Raw genomic sequence first — 25,037 nt, 5'->3', positions numbered from 1 at the left:
TTATCCATAGCAAAAAAGAAAAACAAAGTATTCTGTGCAAAGACAAGTGCTATTTCCATAAAATTAGAACCAGATGTTGAAGAATACACACTAAGGCCCTAGTTATGAGTCTGGCGGTCCGAAGACCACCAAACTTGTGAGGGCACGGCGGTGGTGGTCAAGTCATCACCACACCGGCGGTCCGACTGCCCCATTACAAGTTGGGTGGTCGGACTGCCCTGGGAACGCTGATGCTGCCAGGGAACTGCCATTCCCTGGAGATGGCATGGCGGTCAGGCGGGATTGGCGAGACCACCGCAGTCCTGCCAAGCAAATTAAACACGTTTCCTCTCCTCCAGGGTTTACATGGAGGCCCCTGGGCCTCCTACGCTTGTGGATGCACACAGGGGGTTTAACATGTACCCCCCTGTGTGCATGCACAGCAGTTCCTGCACAGCATGGACTTTCGAGTTCATGTCGTGCAGGAACATTGTGAGGCGTTCCCATTGCGGTGCCTTTTTCGAAGGCACCCCCGCCTTTGAATGAGGCACCACCCTGGATCCGCCACGCTGCCCGCCAGACCACTTTGAAGCTGTAATCTGGCAGATGGCGGCGAGTCTCAGCAGTGCAAGGGTGCAGCTGTAGCATACCACCCGCCCCCGCACCGCCAAAACTTGTAATCGGGCACTAGGATGAATTCACATGTGTATGGAAATGCCTCTTTCTTCCTAATCACCCCCAAAGTTTTGAACTGATGCTGCTGGATTTACGACTCTGAGAGTGCAGTGAGGCTTGCTAACCAGACCTCAGTACCAGAGCTTTGACCCTTAAAAGTGCAATGTTAGATTGGCTATACCCAGTTAGCATACCTTTACTTACTTATAAGTCCCTAGCCTATGGTACAAAGGTACTCAGAGCCTGTAAGTTAAAGTGTACCCCCCAGGACTGCAGCACTACTTGTGCCCCCCTGGCTGTGACAACGTGAAAACATGTCTCCCAGCCTGCCACTGCAGACTGGTAGGACAGTTGTAAACTAATGGCAAAGCCCAAACCTCCCTTTATTCCTTTATTTTATATATATATACCACGCGGCCACCCCCCTCCCAGATTAATGTTTTTTTTTTTTAAACAATGGCTGGCCCCGGGGGATGGGGTCCCCGGGGCCTTAAAGTGGCCAGAGGAGGGGGGCTACGCAGCCCCCCTCCATAAAAAAAAAAAAAAAATGCCATGCACCGGGGGATGGGGTCCCCGGGGCAAATTATGGCCTCGGGAGGGAGGGTCACGCGGCCCCCTTATAAACAAAAATTGGGGGCAGACCCAGGCCAAAAAAATGGAAAAAGATGGAGGGCTACACAGCTCCCTTTCTAAAAAAAAAAGAAGAAGAAAAAAAAGACCGGGATCGGGCCGGGAGCCACGCCCCCTCCTTACACCACTCTGCAAACGCGCCCCCTGGCTTGTTTGCAGACGGGGGAACTAATTCCCCTTGAATACTGGGGGTCCCTGGGGCCAACTAGCCCACCAGGAACCTCCAGTATGCGCCAGGGGGCTGCGTTGCAGAGAGGTGTAATGAGGCCACGCCCCTTTTTACACCTCTCTGCAACGCAGCTCCGTGGCGCTTACTGGAGGTACCTGGTGGCCTAGTTGGCCACCAGGGGACCTCAGGATTTGAGGGGACTTAATCCACCAACTTAAAACGCGCCACGGGCGCGTTTGCACAGTGGTGAAGGTAGGGGGCGCGGCCTGAGGTGATACTGTGCAAACATGTCCTGTGGTGCGTTTTAAGCTCGGTAATTCATCCCTGTTCAATCCAGTGGTCCCCTAGGGGCCAACAAGCCCACCAGGTACCTCCAGTAAGCGCCACAGAGCTGCTTTGCAGAGTGTTGTAAAAAGGGGCATGGCCTCTGAACACCTCTCTGCAATGCAGCTCCCTGGCGCATACTGAAGGCACCTGGTGGGCAGGGGACCTCAGGATTCAAGGGGACTTAATCCCCCAACTTAAAACACACCACGGGGCGCATTTGCACAGTGGTGAAGGTAGGGGGCGGGGCCTGAGGTGATATGTGTGCAAACACGCCCTGTGGCGCGTTTTAAGTTGGGGAAGTAATTCCTCTTCAATGCCAAGGTCCCCTAGGGGCCAACTAGCCCACCAGGTACCTCCAGTAAGCGCCACAGAGCTGCGTTGCAGAGTGTTGTAAAAAGGGGCATGGCCTCTGAACACCTCTCTGCAATGCAGCTTCCTGGCGCATACTGGAGGTACCTGGTGGGCTAGTTGGCCCCCAGGGGACCTCTGGATTGAAGAGGATTTAATTCCCCAACTTAAAACACGCCACAGGGCGTGTTTGCACATGTCACCTCAGGCCCCGCCCCCTTCCTTCACCATTGTACAAATATTCCTCTAAAATCAGCCGAACTGCGAATTCCGATTTACTCACCTGTTTTCAGGAGAGAACCCAGGGCTGAATCTTTTAGCCCAGCACTGACCCTGAAAAGTAATTGTAAGCGTACTTACTAGTAACTTGTATTTCCTTCCATAGGAATCCATTGTGTGGTTTTCACCAGAAAAGTTTCAAAGTGTCCATTTTTGAAACGTACAAATATTCCTCTAAAATCAGCCGAACTACGAATTCCAATTTACTCACCTGTTATCAGGAGAGAACCAAGTGCTGCATCTTTTAGACCAGCACTGACCCTGAAAAGTAATTCTAAGCGTACTTACCAGTAACTTGTATTTCCTTCCATAGGAATCCATTGTGTGGTTTTCACCAGAATAGTTTCTAAGTGTCCATTTTTGAAACGTACAAAAATTCCTCTAAAATCAGCCGAGCTACGAATTCTGATTTACTCACCTGTTATCAGGAGAGAACCCAGGGCTGCATCTGTTAGCCCAGCACTGACCCTGAAAAGTAATTCGAAGCGTACTTACCTGTAACTTGTATTTCCTTCCACAGGAATCAATTGTGTGGTTTTCACTAGAAAAGTTTCTAAGTGTCTATTTTCACAAACTAAAAATATTCCTAAAAATCATCTGTATGACTTAAACACATTCTTTCAACTGTTTACAGGAGATTGGCTAGTGCTGGATCCAGGATCCACCACTGAGTAAGAAAAAGTAACAATAACACTACTTACCTGCTAAGTGAATTTTCTGCCATAGGATAACATTGGTGACTCTATGTGAAACATTTTCTGTGTCAACTTTTAAAATACAATATTATTCCTTAAAAATCACTACTGTAACCAAAAGGGTTTTACTCAACTATTTACAGGAGATGTCCAAGGACTGAATCTAGGATCCAGTCCTCTGGTTAGAAAAGTAATGCATAAAGTAACTAATTGCATTTGACTAGAAATTCACATTGAGCTCAATGTTGCATTGTTTTTGAAATGGTGTTGCCCATTGCAACAACTGTAACTACTGTACTTAAAACTCTATTGCCGGACTCGAGCTATTTAAGAACCAGATTTAAGACAGTCAAGGCAGCATTCTGTATTTGGAAAGCGTTTACAAAAAAATTCGGCCTTGGGAGATATAATCGATATACAAGAATGGGACAGAATCCCTCCTTTCCTCAAGATATTTTCTCTGATCTTGTATTTAAAGAATGGGGAAGGAAGGGCATAAATAAGATTGGTGATATTTTGGATGGGCAGGGGATAATGCAGTTCCTCGAGTTACAACGAAAATTTGGATTGGACCTAAGAGACTTTTTTAAATATTTACAGGTTAGAAGCTATATGGTAACAAAGAAGGGAGGGCCGGTAGGATTTAAGAAAAACTCAATTATGGAGATTATTCAGGGAGGAACTGACTGTACAATTAAAAGAATCTATTCGGAATTGATAGAATCTAAGTAGGATGACCTAGAAAAACGGGCGGAAAACTGGGCAAATAAGCTGGATGTAGGGAAAGAAACTTTTCTTGATTCATTAGAAATGGGACAGAATATATGATGTTCCGCGGCCCTTCAGGCACAACATTACAAAACCTTGTACAGATTATATTATACCCCTGCTAGAATAGCGCAATGGGGAGGGACAACAGGCATTAATTGCCCCAGATGCGGAAGCTTAGAGGCTGATATTGTCCATATCTTTGCTACGTGCCCGCATATGCAAAAAATACAGAGAGACATTGAGATTTTCTTTTCTAGGTCACTAGGATTTGAGTGTAGCTTAACACCAGTGATTATACTGTTAGGAGTCAACGACAGAGGCAGGCAACCTGAATATGATTGTTTTATATTTATTGCTATGGCAACTCTGAGACTGTGTATCGCTGCGGAATGGCTTACACCCCTGCCCCCGACTTTTCACCAATGGTTAGCTGGATTAACACAGATTTATAATTTGGAGATGGCAATTTATGCAAGGAAGGGGAAAAAGGGAAGGAGATTAGGTAGACAAATTTGGGAGTCCATAACTAAGTGGAAAGAATGTTGTGCAAATTAGTATATTTTGATAGAATATAATTAATAGATATTGTGTTATGTATATAATATATGATTATGTATGTATTGTTTAAAGATTTAAGGAAATAATAATGAACAGTGTATAAAAAATATTGATCAGTATGAAATGTGTCCTGCCCTGTGGAATTTACACGGGGTAATAAAAGCCTTAAATAAAATTTTTTTTTAAAAAAAGTCTATTGCCTATTTGCAAAGTATTTAAACTAAAGTAATTCATTCTGAGAAATTATATTTTTTATTGTAATGTATAATGTAATTAAAAAATAAAATATCTAAAAATAAACAGTTTACAAAATGTAGTAAATCAGTATCAAAATAATCCGAATAACAATTAATACATTAAAAATTGTCATTTACAAAACCCTTGAAATTCACTGAAAAAACCATAGGTTTCAGGCATGATATAGTTAGGAATTAGCATTTAAAAAACCTTTGAAATTTACTGAAAAAACCATAGGTTTCAGGCCTGATATAGTTAGGAATTAGCATTTAAAAAACTTTAGAAATTCACTGAAAAACAATAGGTTTTAGGGGTGTTATAGCTAGCTGGACATTTCACTCAAATAAAACCATTGAAATTCCTCCGATACAGTTAGTTGTACTAACTACATCTCGCTTTCAAGTTTCTAAACACCCACTCAGTGATTCCTAGATCTATATACACATGTAATCACTTACCTATAGATTCACTCATACATGCTGTCAATGATCAATAGAACACTATCAAATATACATCAGTGATGTCATCAGTGATGTCATTTGAGATGTCATCAGTGATGTCATGAGCGATGTCACTGACCATGTCATGAGTGATGTAATATGTGACGTCATCAGCAGTGGATTGTGGGCGCGCGAGTTATAGTTAGCTGAACTAACTATAACGGGGGAATTTCATTGTTTTTTTACGAGTAAAATGTCCAGCTAACTATAACATGTGTGAAACCTATGGTTTTTTCAGTGAATTTGTAAGGTTTTTTAAATGCTATTTCCTAACTATAACGTGTGTGAAACCTATGGTTTTTTCAGTGAATTTGCAACGTTTTTTAAATGCTAATTCCTAACTATAACGTGTGTGAAACCTATGGTTTTTTCATTGAATTTCAAAGGTTTTTTAAATGCTAATTTTGGATTTTTTAAATATATTTTTTATCTATTTCTTTTACAAAAATGTCCCTATGTATACATTTATAAATTATCTGTATCCTTTAATTTTGTGTGGGTCATTTTTTTTTTACTTTGAATTTGGATAAAGTTGAACAGCATAGTTAATATCTTCTATTAACTTATGTCCACTTTATTTCTTTTTTTTTTCTATAAATTTTTAGGGTGCGCACACTGAGCGCGAACCTAGTATGTTTGCGTACGTTTTTCATGTATGCAGGCGTACGTTATCTATGTACGCATACATACGTTTTAGTGCGCGCTCGCAGCGCGCACCTAGTACGCATGCGTACGTTTTTTGTGTATGCATGCGTAAGTTATATACGTACGCATACGTACGTTTTAGTACGCACTCGCAGCGCGCACCCAGTACGCATGCGTACATACGCATGCGTACGTCGTACGTGCTCCATGCGCTACACTCGCGTATACGCGTAGAGTACGTGCGCTGAAGTTCGCGCATGCGCACGTGCTGCGTATGCGCGTTACGTACGCGCATAATACTTATGCGCAGGGGCGCGTACGCATTCGCTCATGCGTAATTGCACGGTGCGCGCTCTGAGCTTGCTCCATGCGCGCACCTCGGGTTATGTGATTATTAAAACAACACTTTTAATTGGTTTTCATTACTTTCAGTTTCAGATTGTTTCAACACCACACCCAATCCCCTCATGGCAAGTCATGTGATCAAGAAACATCACTTTTCATTGGTTCAAAGTACTTTCAGTTCCAGATTCTTCCAAAACTACACCCACTCCCCTCATTATTAGTTCTGATTCCCTTGGAGAAGGAGCTACTCTGTTTTTGTGAGACAATGGCAGAGCACCAGCCACCTTCTCAGAGTGAGCAGGACACTCTTGAGAGACAGAGGCAGAGGAAGCAGAAAGACTCCTTTATATGGCAGTTTTTCACTTTTCCTGAGGGACAAAAGAAGGTGAATGCACCAAAGGTCACCTGCATACTTTGTCACCGCATCTTGCCACGTGGGAATGCTAATAAGAAGTACTCTTTTAGTATTCACACTATGATGCGGCACGTTGAGATAATGCATCCTATGACTTTTCATCAAACTTCTGGAGCAAACCCTCCACCTGCTCAGCCGATTACATCTGCAGCAGCTCAGCCGAGCACATCTTCGGCAGCTCAGCCGAGCACTTCTTCTGCGATCGTGCCTTCACCTTCTTACACACCTCTGGATATTCGTCCTTGTTTTGGGAGGATGAGTACACGTTGCATGGATTGTGCTACTCTTATTACTATGGGTGAGAGCAGTGTTGATCTCATTCAGAGCAAATTTGAGGAGCACCCTTGCACTAGGCCATAGTTTTTTTTGTTTTTTTTTTCCGTTTTTCTCTTCCTCTGTCCCTACATTAACTCAAGGGCTCTTTTTAGAGCCACCTAAAATCAAAACACAAAAACTTGTTTTTTGAATTTATGTGTCTTTTTTTTGGGGGGTGCGCGCACCCAATGACGTTTTTAAAAAAAAGATTTTTTTTTTTTTTACTTTAGTAAACCTTCAGGGACTCCCTGACAAAGAGAGGGGAGTGGCAAAGTAATTAAAAAAGAGATGGCGTACATTTCACAGATGAAGGGAAGAGAGTCTTCCTATTAAACTTTAAACTCTGCATCAGTAAAGATAATAGCTCATTTTAGTGCTGCATTTGAATTGGCTGTATTTACAAGGAGAGGAAAAGACACACAGAGTGGCTTATCCTCTCCTTGTAAATATGGAGGAGCACCCTGCGCCACTAGTACGTCAAGAAAAGTGACGTAGTGGTGGCGCAGGTGGCTTGTAAATCTGCCCCAGAGATGTTAAGGAAATTAAGGGTAAAACAGACAAACAGAGAGTGACAGATACAGAGACAGAAAGCAAACAACTGAGAAGGAGTAAGGCAGTTAAAAAGAATAAGACATATGGATACAGAGAAAGAAACATGGATGAAAAATTAGTGATGGAGGTAGTAAAGGTAGGGGAGTAGTAGAGAAGGAGTGAGGGAGTTACAAAAGAGTAGTAAAGCAGGAAGAGAGAGTGAGAAGAGAAATGAGAAAAGCAGAGTAAGGAGAGGTGAAGAAAAGGAAGCATGAAACAAAAGCAGTGACACATACAGATATGTTAAACTTACCTGACCATCAAAGTAACTTATTTAGAAATAAATGTTTTTTTTTATTTGCAAGGAAACTGAATTACATTTTCTAAATTTTCTTTCTAGTTCTGAAAAAAAGAAAAAAAGTATTAATATTCAACAATACATTGTATTAAACAGTACATGTTTTTTCATATTTAGCAAAGCAATTTTTTGCCCTTTTTTTGCTGTTTTCAGAATGTTTTGATTTTCACTGAAAAGAGTGAAATCAATTGTATTCATCATTTAACCCCTTCAGTGCCCATGACGAGATAGTCTCGTCATGGAGCGCGGTTGCGCTGTGCCCATGACGAGACTATCTCGTCATGAACCCCGCCCGCTAATGAAACGCCCGGCACAGGGCGTGGAAAGGGCGGGGCACTGAGGAGGTTAACAGCGGGCAAAAAAAAAAAACAATCTGAAAGATTGTTTAAAAAAGCCCCAAATGTATCCTCACTAAAACATACCTTGATAGAAATGTCAAAAATACCTTTTAAGTACATTAACAATTTTCAAGAAATAACATCTGTAAACCTTGTTGCAAAAGAACATTTTCCAAAATAATATCTGTCAAAGAAGTCCACAATTGTTTGTTTTACCTTTCCTTGAGGCCAAATGGTAAGTTTAAAATCCTTTTTGAGTGAAATATCCAATTTTAATCCTTTTAAATTTAAATAATGCTTTCTTCCGATGCTGATTTTAGTATTTAAAATTTGGGTTTCAGAAAAATTAAGTAACAATTGGGTAAGTCATAAGGCAAACGTTGCTTGAAAATCAATTGAGAATCATTACACAGTGTCCATCCTTTTTCACATTTAAGATAAACTGTGTAATGACCAGAAGTTATAGAAGGACCGTCATGAAAAATTATTGCAACTGCTACAAAAGTTTTTCCAGATATAGATAATTGATTACCAACAAACTTCTTTAGTAAAGTTTCCAATTTTGTTCCATCAGCTCTACAACGTTGTACCATTAAAATTACATACTGTCCATATTTCCTTAAAAATAACGTTGACAACATTTCAGATTTACATTTAGAACATTCGATGTTGTGATTAGCATCTTTAACTAATTTACTAAAAGTCACTGTTTTACTTTCTGGTAATGGTAAATATATGAACCTTTCAGAATCAACATTACTACTGCTTGTGTTCATACAGTTATCACAACAATGTTCCCATTTATAAGAGACACCAAATACATTTTCTACTTCTACTCCTTCATCTTCCAGTACCATCAGGATATACATCAAGAATTCCTGTGCATCTTGCTGGACATTTTGTGTAAACTGTGTACATCCAGAACATACATCTAAAAGATTTCTAACATCAGAAGCACTGTCTATTTTATTTTTATCATTACTCAGCTTCTCATAAAGGAGACTCAGCAAAGAACAGAATCTTTTTTCATGATTTAGTATTATCTGCTCTTGCAAACTTTCAAGATAAAATACAACATTCAGCACTACATTTGCGTAGCAGTTGACACCAGAGCTATTTTCAAAATGACAACCAACAACCTCTTCCACACTGTCCTTTTTCTTTTTGCTTGCAGTCACATCACTGTCTTTTTGTTTTCTCTTCTGTACATCCTCATTACAGATATTCTCAAATCTCCTTTTCCGACAAACAACATGTTTTTCAAACACAGGATACTGACCTAAATGAGGAGCATAGCTTCTTCTTAATCTATTATACTCCTTTACACAGTTTGCATCAGCACTTACTTTTGAGTCATCAAAATCTATCATGAATAAACCAGATTTTCACGCGTGACAAAGCAACATATGCCATCTTTGAACACAGTAGACCCAATGTTTACAAAAGCACTATCAACAGTTAATCCTTGAGACTTGTGAATAGTTACAGCATATGCTAGAGAAATCGGAAACTGCTTCCTACGTACATATAAGTCTTTCACTAGCAAAAAACGAACTGAACAATGACTAATGACTTTAACCTCTTCAATCTGATCAAATTTTATTATTAAGAATTCAATTCCATCTTTTTTCTGTTACTTTACAAAACCCACAACTTTACCCATAGCTCCATTCACTAAACCTTTTTCTACATCCAAATTACGTCTTAAAATTACTCTACAGTTCATACACACATAAAGATTCTTTTCCAAACCAGCTGTTTTTGAAATGTTTTTCTCCAGAGTAGCCAATTTGCCTGTCAATATATTAGTTATTCGTTCATGTTGAATTTTATCCACAGCTTCCAGTTTTATGATCTCTTCATTTTCCAATTTCAAAAGTTCTTGATTGAATACAGAGCATTCATGTAGTGTTGGCATTAAGCAGATTACAGTATTTTTTTCAGCAATTTTCTTGTATATTTTCTCTGGAACTATTTCTTCTGTTGTAAACAAATTAGTCAGCAATCGACTCTGTAATACTTTTCTGCCATGTTCTGTGAGTAGTCCAATTCTTATATCTTTCAGAATACTTGCATAGTCCTCATCATTGGCTTGCCTCATATTGGTAATGAGTTCCTTATACTCAAAATATGTCCAAATATTTACATTGCCTATACTTCCTAACGACTTTTTCGTGTCTTCATGTGTAAGTGTATGGAATACCGGTTGTCCTTTAACTTGAGTAAGTTGCAAAAGATCCCCAAAAACTATGACGTGTTTTCCTCCAAATAACACGTCATACTCTGTCTTCAGAATTTGCTGCATTCTTAAATGCACAAAGGCAAGCATTAAGTTTGATACCATGTTTACCTCATCAATAATGAGTACTTTCAATTTCTTCAATACTCTTGAAACTTCCAAGCATCCTTCTCCTGCTAGTTTGTGGTACTGTATTTTGTTCTGATGCTCTACTGGTAACATTAGCAAACGATGTAAGGTAACTCCTTTTATGTTATACGCTGCTAACCCAGTTGGAGCAGTAACAACACAAGACAAAATGGAATCCATTTTCTTCTGTAGGTAGCTTCTAATTACATTAATTAAGAAACTTTTTCCAGTTCTTGCTTGTCCACTTACATATATGCTCATTGGTTCAAAAGATGTGCATGAGCACTCTTTATTTTCATGTAGTAATCCGTGATCAATTTTTTTCCTGACTTCTTCATAAATTTGTTTTTGTTCTTCATTCAGGTGCTGCTCCAAATATGTTAAGTCTACTAAATCTTCCTGAGCTTGATTCATAGCTGTTTCCACTTCATTCATGGCTATTGCTGCTTCATTTTCTACGATTGGTTGTCCTAGAGGATCTTGACTGAATGTCCCAGAACTTTGACTGTCTTGAGAACTGCCTCTAGCTACTTCAGCTGCAATTGTTGCTTCTTGTTCAATTTCTTCATTTAACATTTGAACATAAGTTGTGAAAGTACTGCATTCTATGCTGTCTTTGCTAGCATTGAAGGAATCTTCATAACTCTGGAATTCTCCAAGTAGTTCGTCCTCTGAACGCCATGGTTTAAACAGCTGTAAAAGTGCCAAGTAGTAAAATTCCTTTTTGTCAGGAGTGTCGCAACTCAGCTTCCGGTGATTTATCAAACTTCCTTTTGTTTGCTTCACCAAACATCCTTCCTCACCACTGACTTTATATTTTCCATTGTTGATATCTTCTGTGGCATTCCGTTTAAAAATGAAGTTCTGCAGCACTTCATAAAGACACATGTCCTCAAGGTGATGACTTCTTTGTGGGTAATATGTGTCCAACATGTTTGTTCTTAAAATGTCTGTACTTTCTGGTTCGAACTCTGCTAAATATTCAATTTCTCTAATAGATTTCAGTACCCGATTTCGCATTCCTGCAAGGCCTAAACTTACCCAAATTATTCTTCTGGATTTGGAGTACAGACTTGCAGATGATAACCTATCTGAGCATTCGTAGGATCCAATTTCTCGATGCGATAACATCTTTAAACTGAAACTGTATAGCTTCTTACTGACAGTCTTCTCGTGAGAAAACTCTTCCCACATTTCCTTCAATTCCGTTTTCTCAGATTTAGTGATGTAAGATGTGACATACCGAGCAACAGCAATAGAATTGTCAGCCACATACTGTATATCCATGTTAGCATTCCACATGGATAAAATGACTGGATTGTAGTCATTTATATATTTTGACTCTTCTTTTCTTCTTAGGTTGTAGGTATTCTTAGGCGATTTTCCTGTAATAGTATGTCGCACAGCTCACATAAAACTGTTTACTCTTCCTTTTGAAAGAACAGGTCGTGGAAACCCAAATCGACATTTTGTGTAGAATTTATCTTTACTCTTGTACTTTCGTCGACAGTATTTTTCACATCGATGACTTTGGAAACGTAAAACTTTCTCTTTTAAGTTTTTCTCTTCTCTGCTTTTAGGTATAGCACATGTTGCATATCCTTCAACGAAAGATAAAACTGCTTCATCAGCATCTGTTCCAAATTTTGGGGCATCCTTGATCCACAACAGCATATGAATATGAGGAGCACCTCTTGCCTGGTACTATTTTCTCCAAAAGAAATCCACAACTTCTCCAAGAGGTGGATTTTTTTTATTGCAGATGAAGGACATCATAGCCTCAAATCTATGATTAAACTATCTGCAAACATTAACCGGATCCAATGAGCACAATTCTCCTGCTGTCTTGTATTGTATGTTTTTAATGTTTGAATTTGCCTCTCGCAGAAAATCCAGTAAATCATCCCAAGCGTACTCAGCACAGCTCAGGGTACGGAACCATGTAGGAGTTCCTAAATTCCGTAACATACACTTCAATTCTCCATGGCGTCGGTACCAATATTCATTAGTTCCACGGTGACAAGCCATCAAATTGATCAATTGAGATTCCAAATGATCATCTCGCTGTTGCACTTTGTTGAGAAAGTCCTTTGCTGACACATTATGTAGATGTACTCCAGTTTTCAAAATGTGATTTACTGCATAAGATAGTGCAGACAAGTCACTTTCAAATAAAAGATGGAACAAATAAGGAATACTTTGACGAAATCTGGGATCTTCTGCATTTAATCTTGTAGTCCGATACTCCGAAGCAGGAATCTGTACTGGACGTTCATCATATCGTCCACCTTCTCCTGTAGGAAACAGTTAGGGAAAACAACGAGCTTCCAAGCTCTCCTCCCATACACTCACAGGAGTTCCTTTTGTTTTCTTCATCTGAAACAGATCAATAGTGTTCCCCATAACTTCTTTAGAATGAAGAGGATGTATGCTGAAATGTTCATAAATTTCTTCTTCTTTTGACTTATCCACTTTTTCAATTTGCCCAGTTGGTATTCCTGTGTCTTCTAGTATTTCTTCTTCATCTTCATCCATATAAATGGCTTCATACCATTTATTATTTTTTTTCAAACACAAATTTGCTCTTTGTACTTTTCGTACATCCACCAGCACCTGCCAAATTTTCTTATTCTTTGTAGGTACACCATTAACCGGAATAACTAATGGTTCAGTTTCCAAAGTATCTGCATCAATTGTTTCCATATTTTTTTTCAAATCCAATGGCAAATAGACAACTCTTCCTTTTAAACCTCTTTGTAAATCTGAAGGAGGTAATTTACCTGTTTTTGGCTCCATACGCACTATGGTCTGAAACGGATGGACACATTGAATGAGTATAGACTCATACGTATTTAAATCAGAAAGTTCTGGAGGAATATCAACCATTTCTAATTTATTATGTACAGCTCTTGCTGGCATTCTATTTTCTTCTAACTTGTTATAACAGTATTTACAAATACGCTGATCTTCACCCAATTCAAAACAATTTTCCAGAAATATATATGTTGCAAAATCTTTCAACTTATAATTATCTTCATTTTCACTTTTTTTTTTTTTTTTTTTTTTTTTTTAAAACCTTTATTCGTGCATATTAAAAGAACAAATACGGGCCTACAACCTTCAGGCCGGCCACGATACATTAAGCACTGATACAAACATTACGGCCCCTGTGCTTCAACGGTCAAGGTTAGCAACGATTTATGAAACATACACTGGAGAGATCCTTGACCCCAGGGAAAGGAGAAGTGAAGGTTAATTTTAAAGTTTTCAAAATAAGTTTATCCGAGAAATAGGCAGTGAAGAATAAGAACCAAGGAGATTCGAGTCCGCACGATATCTTCACCACACGGGAGAGCAGCAGCATCATTAAAACAGCAATGGAAGTAAAATCGCAGGCAGTGAGGCAATGCAGTTATATAACAGGATAGTCACATGAGCAATTACGCACCCCTCCAGTGCCGCCCCCACTCAGTCAACCCCCCACCCGGACCCAGAATCGAAACAAGTATAGCGCAGAAACATAAAGAGAAAAAAGGCCCATAGAACTAATTAAAAACAGTAAGTTACCCCCCCACCCTACACCAATGCGGAGGCTACGGCCTTCCCCCCCCCCCCAGCATAGTGCCTGTCGCCCAATAAACCCGAAATTTAGACAAGAAAGAGAGTAAGAATAAAGTAAAGAAAGATAAAAAACAATACACCTATGTTAAAGGGGGTGAGAAAAGAATAGGACTATTCTAATCTAAACTCCCAAAAAGAAGAAGGTGGGGAGGAGCCTACGTATCATCAGAGCGCCCTAAACCATCGGCCATCTTTGGCTTCCACACACTGAGAACCCACTACCCCAAAAGCGGTCGTGTGAAAATGAATTGTCACAACAATTTAGATGAAGAAAGACAAATCGTGATGAATGCGCACAAAGTACACATACAGTTCCAGTCCCAGTCCAGCCCCTCCGTGAAACCATGACGATATTAATCAGTCTAGCCCTGGCCCAATCGCGGGCTTGAGATTAAGCCAGCCCCTACATGAAGGCCCCGCATCCCGTGCAGACAAAGACAATATGGCCGTTTGGGAGAAGATGGTGAAGTAGAATCCCAAAATGGCCGCCGACCATCTGTAGAGGTCCCTTTGTGCACCACATAAAGTCCAGACATGGCATGTAGAGTACAGGAGTTCCACAGAAAAGAAGCAGTAGGCCACCGTGAACGATTCCTCGAGGATGTTAGGTGTTGCTCAGCTGGATACTCCTGCAGACGCGGTGAGGCAGGCAACAATGAAGCAGGCAGCAATGAACGGGGAAACAAAGTATCCGCTGTTAAGCTGGAGAGCAATTGATCCTGGGTGCCGGGAAAGCCAGATGCCGGCACCAGTGTAGCACGATCACACACAGCCGTTGCGTCCCCGCAAGAGGACAAAAGCACTGGCAGACCCACGCCGTGTTGATGACAGACGGAGCGCTCACGGCCCGCAGCCGACAACAGGGAGTCAAACTGCTCACTTAGCGCCTGAAAGCGAGCAAACATTTGTAAACGAAAGTGCCGCAGGACGGCCAGTACGGAGCCGCATGTCAGCGGAAGCTGCACCCCCACATCGGCGGCAATCCGGGACGGCACTGTGGAGCTGGTGGCTGGTGGAGGGAGGGCGAAGCGGGCAGCGGGCAAGACCGGAGTATCACCCCCCAGCCGCGAGCAGGCAAACAACGCCATGTTTTACCGCCGGACGGTACAATGGCCAGGGGGGGGGGTCGTAGCAAGGAGTCAGTTCCCCTCAGGTCTGCGCCGCAACTGGGAAAGCCAACAGTCGCCTCCCTTCCCTCGGGTTCTCTTTGCAGCCGACTAGGCAATAGAAGAAGGGGGTCGGCAGCCTCCCACAGCGCGGTCCACCGATCGGGGCAGGAGACCCGCCTCACCGGGGCTTACCTTACAGCCCCAGCCCTTCAGGCGCAGGGTGCAGGAGGTGTCTGGCCGTCCCTCCCCAGGCTCATCTGGCGACAGTCCGTGGTGTTAGGTGAGGTCGGGGCCGCGGGGCTCGGATTTGCGCTAGCGGGTCCGGGGACTGTGGAGCTTCCTAGGGGCCGGCAAAGGCCACAATGGAGCAGGGGTCCAGGGCGGAGAACAAAAACACCAAAAACTCCGGCCTCCGGGCGGGCTGAGACTTCGGGGAAGTGGCGGCGTGGACAGCGCGTCGTCGTACACGTTTCACCTCGAGAGTCGGCAAGGATAGGAATCAGGATAATAGTCCGGGGCCAAGGGCCGACGGAGCCGGGCGCTCAAGCGTCTGCTCCGGTCGCCATCTTGGCTCCTCCCCCCCATTTTCACTTTTTTTATACAGATCAACATTCCTTGTTTGAATTTTATAATGGCTTCTCCGGCAACAAATACAGTAATATTTGGTCTTTCGTTAGAGATGATAGTAAATTTTGTCATTTCATCTTCAAAATTTTTACTGACAGTAAGTTCTACATTCTCTTCCACGTTTTCATCAATAACTGTGTCATTTTCTGCACTTTCTTGTTCTGGACCAAAGTAACAAAACTGAATCTCATCAGTAACCTTCACTACATCTGATACAGATCCACGGAACAGAGCATTATTCAACTCATTTAACTTTAGTGCTGGACTTTTAGCAAAATACAATGTTCTCACAAACTTTCTCATTTCAGTATGATGAACAGCCAGCATCCTAAAATGGTGAAAAACACTTTGACACACTTTCCTAGATAGACAAGCCAGAGAATGTCCTTGCAAACCAGTATTCTCTCTCACTCTGCATGGATCTAGTCTTTGAAGCACCTTAATTTTCTGTTTAACACTTTTTACTATATTCTCTTAGAAAGTCACGTAATTTATCAATAGATTCCTGACGCACAGTACAAATACTACTACAATTCCAAGTGTACACTGGGGCTTTAGGACGTCTCCCCATAACCTCATCAGCCATCACTTCTTCCTCATTTCTTGGAACCATTTTCTCCTTTTCCATTACACAACCATCCTTAACTTCATATGCTCTACCATTGGTGTCAACTGCATGCAACAAACTATTACTTTGAAGATAACTCTCTTCATTAAAAAATGGTTCAGTACTTGAACTATGCCTCCATTCTCCTAAGAACACTTTACAAAAGTTATTTTTTTTTACTTCTCGTTTCCTTTTGCTTTGTGACTTCATTGCATTGACTAATTTATCTAATCTACGCATCCTGTTCAAAATTAAGATGAATAGTTTTTTTTTTATTTCTAATGCCTTGGTAACAATACTTTCAATTAATTTCTTTTTCTTATAAAATTTGGTTTTCTTCTTATATTTTTTCACATCCTTTAGCAAATTTAACATCACTCTTCTCTGAAACATTTTTCGACGAATGTTTTTAAAATCTATTTTCCATGTTAAGTCACTCTTTCTTACTTCTGAGTCTACATTAGCATTTTGTTTTTGCTGTCGACTCTGTTGTTGTTTTTTCCTTGAAACACTGTTTGAATTTATCTTTCGATCATTTTTTTTTTTTGGAAGATATTTTTTTAAAATTCTTTAGTTTGCTTACCAGAAGACTTTTTCTGTTTTCCAACACAAGCTTCTCCTCCTATTTACCAGTTGTCTTCAAATATAGTTGTTGTTTCTTTTCTTTTCTCTTTCTTGACTTTATAGGCATCTTTATATTTTTTCACTGTTGCTCAGCAATACCTGCAAAAAACTAACAAAAAATACCTTTATGTAATTTTAATTCATTACAATTTTTTTTCAACTTTTCAAATCCTATCACATGAGCTGTTCCTTTCCTACGAGTCCAAGTCTTACAAAACAAGAGAAACATGAATTAAATCTCTGACAACAATTCCTGTGTGCACACAGACTCATGGTGTGATTCTAGGCAGAAAACGATATTTGATTGGCAATTTGAAAGCATATTTACTACTGTTGAGGAGCAAATGATAATTACTGTGACAGCCTGACACATTTTTCTTATATTTTAGAGAAGCAGAAAAGAGCACATGTCCTTACACCTATTTGAGACCATGACCATGTGTTACAGGGTGAGTGATTAGACTAGAGCAAAGGAAATGAGCCTTAGTGACATTGAATCTGTTTGCGTTACACACTGCTATCTGAAACACCACATACAGCTGAGTAGTACGCACGGGAGTGTAGGAGAAGCTGCTGCGTGTGTGCAAAAAGTGTGTCTCTGGAGACTGTATATTGTCAGTTGCAAGAGAGATCTGCATGGAAACTTGCACAACTGCATGAAGAGTGCAGACATGCGTATAAGAGTAGATGTGTGGTAAGGGTTAATTTGAGTTTTGAACATGTAGGAACTACCTCCGCCATTGCAAGATTTGATGGTAAATCTACCCTGTGGTTTTCAAATGTGTTAGCATTTGCCTCTCATTTGTGAGATAGTGATTTCTGCTGAGTGCTAACCATCACAGTTGAAGAAAACAAGCTGCCCCTTTCCTACGAGTGCAAGTCTTACAGAACAAGAGCAACACAAATTAAATCTCTGACAACAATTCCTGTGTGCACACAGACTCATGGTGTGATTCTAGGCAGAAAACGATATTTCCTTTGGAAATTTGAAAGCACATTTAGTACTGTGGATGGAGGAAGTGATAATTACTGTGACAGCCTGACACATTTCCCTTATATTTTAGACAAGCCAAAAAGAGCACATGTCCTAACAGCTTCTTGAGACCATGACCATGTGTTACAGGGTGACTGATTAGACTACAGCAAAGGAAATGTGCCTTGATGACGTTGAATGTGTTTGCATTACACACTGCTATCTGAAACACAACACAGAGCTGAGTATTATGCATGGGAGTGTAGGAGAAGCTGCTGCATGTGTGCAAAGAGTGTGTTTCTGCAGACTGTGTATTGTCAGTTGCAAGAGAGATCTGCATGGAGACTTTTTCAACTGCATGAAGACTGCAGATATGTGTGTAAGAGTACATGTTTGGTAAAGGTTAATTGGAGTTTTGTACATGTAGGAACTACCTCACCCATTACAAGATTTGATGGAAAATCTACCTAGTTAATTTGAAATGTGTTACCATTTGCCTCTCATTTTTCTGATAGTGATTTGTGCTGCATGCTAACCATCACAGTTCAAGAAAACAAGCTGCCCCTTTCCTACGAGTGCAAGTCTTACAGAACAAGAGCAACACGAATTAAATCTCTGACAACAATTCCTGTGTGCACACAGACTCATGGTGTGATTCTAGGCAGAAAACGATATTTCCTTTGGCAATTTGAAAGCACATTTAGTACTGTGGATGGAGCAAGTGATAATTACTGTGACAGCCTCACACATCTCCCTTATATTTTAGACAAGCCAAAAAGAGCACATGTCCTAACAGCTTCTTGAGACCATGACCATGTGTTACAGGGTGACTGATTAGACTACAGCAAAGGAAATGTGCCTTGATGACGTTGAATGTGTTTGCATTACACACTGCTATCTGAAACACAACACAGAGCTGAGTATTATGCATGGGAGTGTAGGAGAAGCTGCTGCATGTGTGCAAAGAGTGTGTTTCTGGAGACTGTGTATTGTCAGTTGCAAGAGAGATCTTCATGGAGACTTTTTCAACTGCATGAAGACTGCAGATATGTGTGTAAGAGTACATGTTTGATAAAGGTTAATTGGAGTTTTGTACATGTAGGAACTACCTCACCCATTACAAGATTTGATGGAAAATCTACCTAGTTAATTTGAAATGTGTTACCATTTGCCTCTCATTTTTCTGATAGTGATTTGTGCTGCATGCTAACCATCACAGTTCAAGAAAACAAGCTGCCCCTTTGCTACGAGTGCAAGTCTTACAGAACAAGAGCAACACAAATTAAATCTCTGACAACAATTCCTGTGTGCACACAGACTCATGGTGTGATTCTAGGCAGAAAACGATATTTCCTTTGGCAATTTGAAAGCACATTTAGTACTGTGGATGGAGCAAGTGATAATTACTGTGACAGCCTCACACATCTCCCTTATATTTTAGACAAGCCAAAAAGAGCACATGTCCTAACAGCTTCTTGAGACCATGACCATGTGTTACAGGGTGACTGATTAGACTACAGCAAAGGAAATGTGCCTTGATGACGTTGAATGTGTTTGCATTACACACTGCTATCTGAAACACAACACAGAGCTGAGTATTATGCATGGGAGTGTAGGAGAAGCTGCTGCATGTGTGCAAAGAGTGTGTTTCTGGAGACTGTGTATTGTCAGTTGCAAGAGAGATCTGCATGGAGACTTTTTCAACTGCATGAAGACAGCAGATATGTGTGTAAGAGTACATGTTTGGTAAAGGTTAATTGGAGTTTTGAACATGTAGGAACTACCTCACCCATTGCAGGAGTGGAAGGAAAATCTACCCTGTGGTTTTCAAATGTGTTAGCATTTGCCTCTCATTTGTGAGATAGTTATTTCTGCTGAGTGCTAACCATCACAGTTGAAGAAAACAAGCTGCCCTTTTCCTGCGAGTGCAAGTTTTACAGAACAACAGCAACACAAATTAAATCTCTGACAACAATTCCTGTGTGCACACTGTCTCATGGTGTGATTCTAGGCACAAAACAGTATTTCTGGGTGATACCAGGCCCTTTCCTGAAAGTGCAAGTTTTACAGAACAACAGGAACACAAATTAAATCTCTGACAACAATTCCTGTGTGCATGTTGTCTCATGATGTGATTCTAGACAGAAAACAGTATTCCTGGGTCATACCAGTACACCTTAACTTATGGTGAAGACATACTCCATAATATCTTTCAAGTTCAAGGCACTTAAATATCTTCCTTAACATAAAATGTAAAACACAACTTTTAAATTGGTAGGAAAATGTACCATGCTATTTTCAAATGTGTTTGCATTTGCCTCTCATTTTTGAGATAGTGATTTCTGCTGAGTGCTAACCAACACAGTTGAAGAAAAGAAACTGCCCTTTCTTAAAAGTGCAAGTTTTACAAAACAACAGCAACACAAATTAAATCTCTGACAACAATTCCTGTGTGCACACAGACTCATGGTGTGATTCTAACCACAAAGCGATATTTTGTTTGGCAATTTGAAAGCACATTTAGTACTGTGGTGGAGTAAGTGATAATTACTGTGACAGCCTGACACTTTTTTCTTATATTTTAGACAAGCAGAAAAGAGCACATGTCCTAACAGCTCCTTGACACCATGACCATGTATTCCAAAAAACAAGCTGCCCCTTTCCTGCGAGTGCAAGGGTAATAGAGCAAGACCAACACGTATTAAATCTCTGATAACAATTCCTGTGTGCACACTGTCTCATGGTGTGATTCTAGGCAGAAAACAGTATTCCTGGATGATACCAGTACACCTTAACTTATAGTGAAGACATACTCCATAATATCTAACATGTTCCAGGCACTTAAATATCTTCCTTAACATAAAATGTAAAACACAACTTTTAAAGTGGTAGGAAAATGTACCATGCTATTTTCAAATGTGTTTGCATTTGCCTCTCATTTGTGAGTAACTAATTTCTGCTGAATGCTAACCATCACACTTTAAGAAAACAAACTGCCCCTTTTCTGCGAGTGCAAGGCTAACAGAACAAGAGCAACACAAATTAAATCTCTGACAACAAATCCTGTGTGCAGACAGACTCATGATGTGATTCTAGGCACAAAACAGTATTCCTCAGTGATACCAGTACACCTTAACTTACAGTGAAGACATACTCCATAATATCTTACAAGTTCAAGACAGTTAAATATCTCCTAAAACACAAAATGTAAAACACAACTTTAAAAGAAGAATGACAATTCTAATATTTATATCAAAAATCACCACATACATCCCCTCTCAAACTCATAACTCGCCTTTAAAATTAGTTAGTTGAGAAAGAAATGTGGCACTCAAACAGCAGATTATCAGAGCCAGAATCTCAGAGCTGTACACCTCTCTCCTCTCACCACAACCAGTAAATGGCAATGTTTCCCTCTCTTTTTTCACACATATACATGTTAATGTAAAATCACAGTCCTTCTCACATTTTTTCAAATGGAATCACACATTTCTATTGGTTGCAACTTTCAACCCCTTTCCAAATCATCCCTTCCCCCAACATGACTTCTGCCTGCTACCATAGCAACAGGTCATGGAACACTGGTGTGAGCAGAGAGGTCAGAAGTTCAGCACACAATGTTTCAAATCCAAAGAGCAAGAGTGCTTGACTTTTCAAACCTAACAGCAAATCCAAAGTAATGTTCAGTGGGAACACATTTTTCTGTACCAATCCAAAACATGCTTTTAAAAATGTAAACATACAGCCTAGTTTTAACTGTAAAATGGTTTACCCCCTTGAGTGCCCCGCCCTTTCCCCCTCCTGTGCCGGCCCTTTCATTAGCGGGCGGGGTCCATGACGAGATAGTCTCGTCATGGGCACAGCGCAACCGCGCTCCATGACGAGACTATCTCGTCATGGGCACAGAAGGGGTTAAATCAGCCAATGAGTTCTTTTTATTAAAAAAAAGTATGTATGCCTCCATTTTTCAACTGTCTTTCTTTTCATATTGCCATTCTACTGAAAGACACCTCCTGAGTGCATCCTGTTCTCCTTGAAAGATGTTCACAGTGTGGATTGTAGGTCATAGCTATGTCTTCTGGAGTGAACAATTTGCAGAAAAAAAAGGTATTGTAAAAGACCTTGCTTTGCCAAATGTAGACATTAAATGGATTGGTCAGAGAGGATTAAAGTGGCACCAATTAATGCCTTTGGTGAAAACCTTTCTACATCTCCCACAGCCTAACCTTATTATTGTGCACTGTGGTGGAAATGACCTAGGCACTTTACCTGGGGTAGGTCTGGAAATGCTTATTAAGGACACCTTTCTGCAATTGATGTCACTTTTTCCACAAACTGCCTTTGTATATTCTAATATATGCCAAAGGCAAAAGTGGAACTGGTCCAACCAATTTTGTCCGCAGATTGACAAAGCAAGAAAGCACGTCAATAAGTCTGTTTCTGCTTTCCTCAGAGACTATGGTATGGGTTCTATATACCACAACAACTTGCGTTACAACATGCAAGACATTTATAGAGGAGACGGTGTACATTTCAATGATGAAGGGAACAGAGTCTTCCTCTTGAACTTTAGACTCTGCATCGGTACTTACTTGTAGGTACCGAAAAACACTCAATGAACACAAGGGCTCTTTTTAGAGCCACCTAATATCTAAACACTTAAACTTGATTTTTATTTCTATTTTTTTAAATGTTTTTTTTCGGGTGCACGCAGAGTGCGCGCACCTCGCGATGTTTTTAAAAAAAATTAAAATCATTTTTTTTGCCCTTCGTGGTCCTACTGTGACCCCCTGACAATGGCTTGGGGGTCAAGAACTCCCTACTCTGCCCCCTATTCACGTTCTCCACCTTTCCTTTTCAGTGCGACAGACAAAATGGCGGCTGACACTTCCTGATTTCGACCGATTCGAATGTTTACTGACATCTAACAACCAATCAGAATTACGCTCGCGCACGGCAGGGTGCGCGCACAGGGCTTGCACAGTGCGCGCACCCTGCGCGCGTATAGATATTGATATGCTTTTAAATGCTATTTTCTCAGGAAATACTGAACAGATTTACACCAGACCTGCAAAAGGCACTTCCTTGACCTTATGGCTACCTCTCTGCCAAATTTCAAGTAATTCTGTTCAGCCGTTCGGGCTGTAGCTGCGTCTAAAGGTCCTATAGAAAAATGCATGGGGAAAACACGTTTTGGGACCCCCCTTATTTCTTGGTCCCCACTTGACGAATCACCCCGAGACTTTCAGGGTAGGAGCTGAACGGAGCGCCCCATTAGTTTTGAAAATTTCGCGAGGATTCGTCAACCGGCACCAAAGCTATTCAAAATAGAATTTTGAGATTTCCTATGGAAACACGGTCCTAACTATAACTATCTACTATATTACCTACTGGCGGTCGCCAGTAGGTAGTTATAGTTAGGACCACGTTTCCATAGGAAATCCGCAACATTCTATTTTGAATTACTTTGGCGCCGGTCGACGAATCCTCGCGAATTTCTCAAAATAGGTGGGGCGCTACGCTCCGCTCCTACCCTGAAAGTCTCGGGGGGATCCGTCAAGCGGGGGCTGAGATAAAAGGGGGGTCCCAAAACGCGTTTTTCCCATGCATTTTTCCATAGGACCTTTAGAACGAGCTACAGCCCGAACGGCTGAACAGAATTACTCAAAATTTGGCAGAGAGGTAGTCCCTAGGTCAAGGAAGTGCCTTTTGTAGGTTTGGTGTAAATCTGTTCAGTAGATTCTGAGAAAATAGCCTTTAAATCAATATATATATCTGAGCCCGCTTACGGTACGCTTACCGTACGCTTACGGTAAGCGTACGGTGGCGTGCGCGAGCGCGATTCTGATTGGCTCTTAGATCTTAGTAAACATTCGAATCGGCCGAAACCAGGAAGCGGCGGCCGCCATTTTGTGTATTTCACTCTGAAAAAAAAGAGTGAAAACAAGGAAAGGGGGCAATGAGGAGAGTTACAGACCCCCTAACAATTGTAAGGGGGTCAAAGAAGGACAGAAAAGTACAAAAAAAACATTTATTGATTTTAAAAAAAATCACGGGGTACGCGTACGGTAAGCTTACGGTAAGCGTACGGTAAAAAAAATAAAAATAAATAAATGAAAAGCAGATTTAAGAGTTTAGAAATTAGGGAGCTCTAAAAAGAGCTGTTGTGTTTATGGAGTCATTTTTTTAGTGGTACCTACAAGTAAGTACCGATGCAGAGTCTAAGGTTCAAGAGGAAGACTCTGTTCCCTTCATCATTGAAGTGCACACCATCTCCTCTATAAATGTCTTGCATGTCGTAACGCAAGTTGTTGTGGTAAATGGCACCCATACCATAGTCACGGAGGAAAGCAGAAACAGATTTGTTGACGTGCTTTCTTGCTTTGTCAATCTGTGGACAGAAATGATTGGACCAGTTCCATTTTTGCCTTTGGCATATGTTGGAAAACACAAAGGCAGTTTTAGGGAAAAGTGTAAACAGTTGTGCAAAGGTGTCCTTCATAAGCATTTCCAGACCTACCCCAGTCAAAGTGCCTAGGTCATTGCCACCACAGTGCACTATTATGAGGTCAGGGTGTTGGATTTGAATGAAGGATTTCACCAATGGCATCAATTGGTGCCACTTTAACCCTCTCTGACCAATCCATTTAATGTCTACATTTGGCAAAGCAAGGTCTCTCACCATATCTGTTTTCTCTGCAAACTTTGCACTCCAGAAGACATAGCTGTGCCCTACAATCCACACTGTGAACATCTTCAAAGGAGAACTGGATGCACTCAGGAGGTGTCTTTCAGTAGAATGGCAATATGAAAAGAAAGACAGTTTGGAAATGGAGGCATACATATTTTTTACAAAACAAAAGGAACTGATTGGCTGTTTCATACCATTCTAGAAAAAAAACTAGGCTGTATGTGAAAATTAATAGAAGCATGTTTTGTATTGGTACAAAAAAATGTGTAACCAAAGAACAGTACTATGGATTTGCTGTTAGG

Source organism: Triturus cristatus, chromosome 6 (assembly GCF_964204655.1).
Source record: "Triturus cristatus chromosome 6, aTriCri1.1, whole genome shotgun sequence".
In the NCBI taxonomy this organism is placed as follows: domain Eukaryota; kingdom Metazoa; phylum Chordata; class Amphibia; order Caudata; family Salamandridae; genus Triturus; species Triturus cristatus.
The sequence above is the reverse complement of the archived record's forward strand: the minus strand, read 5'-3'. Positions refer to the sequence as shown.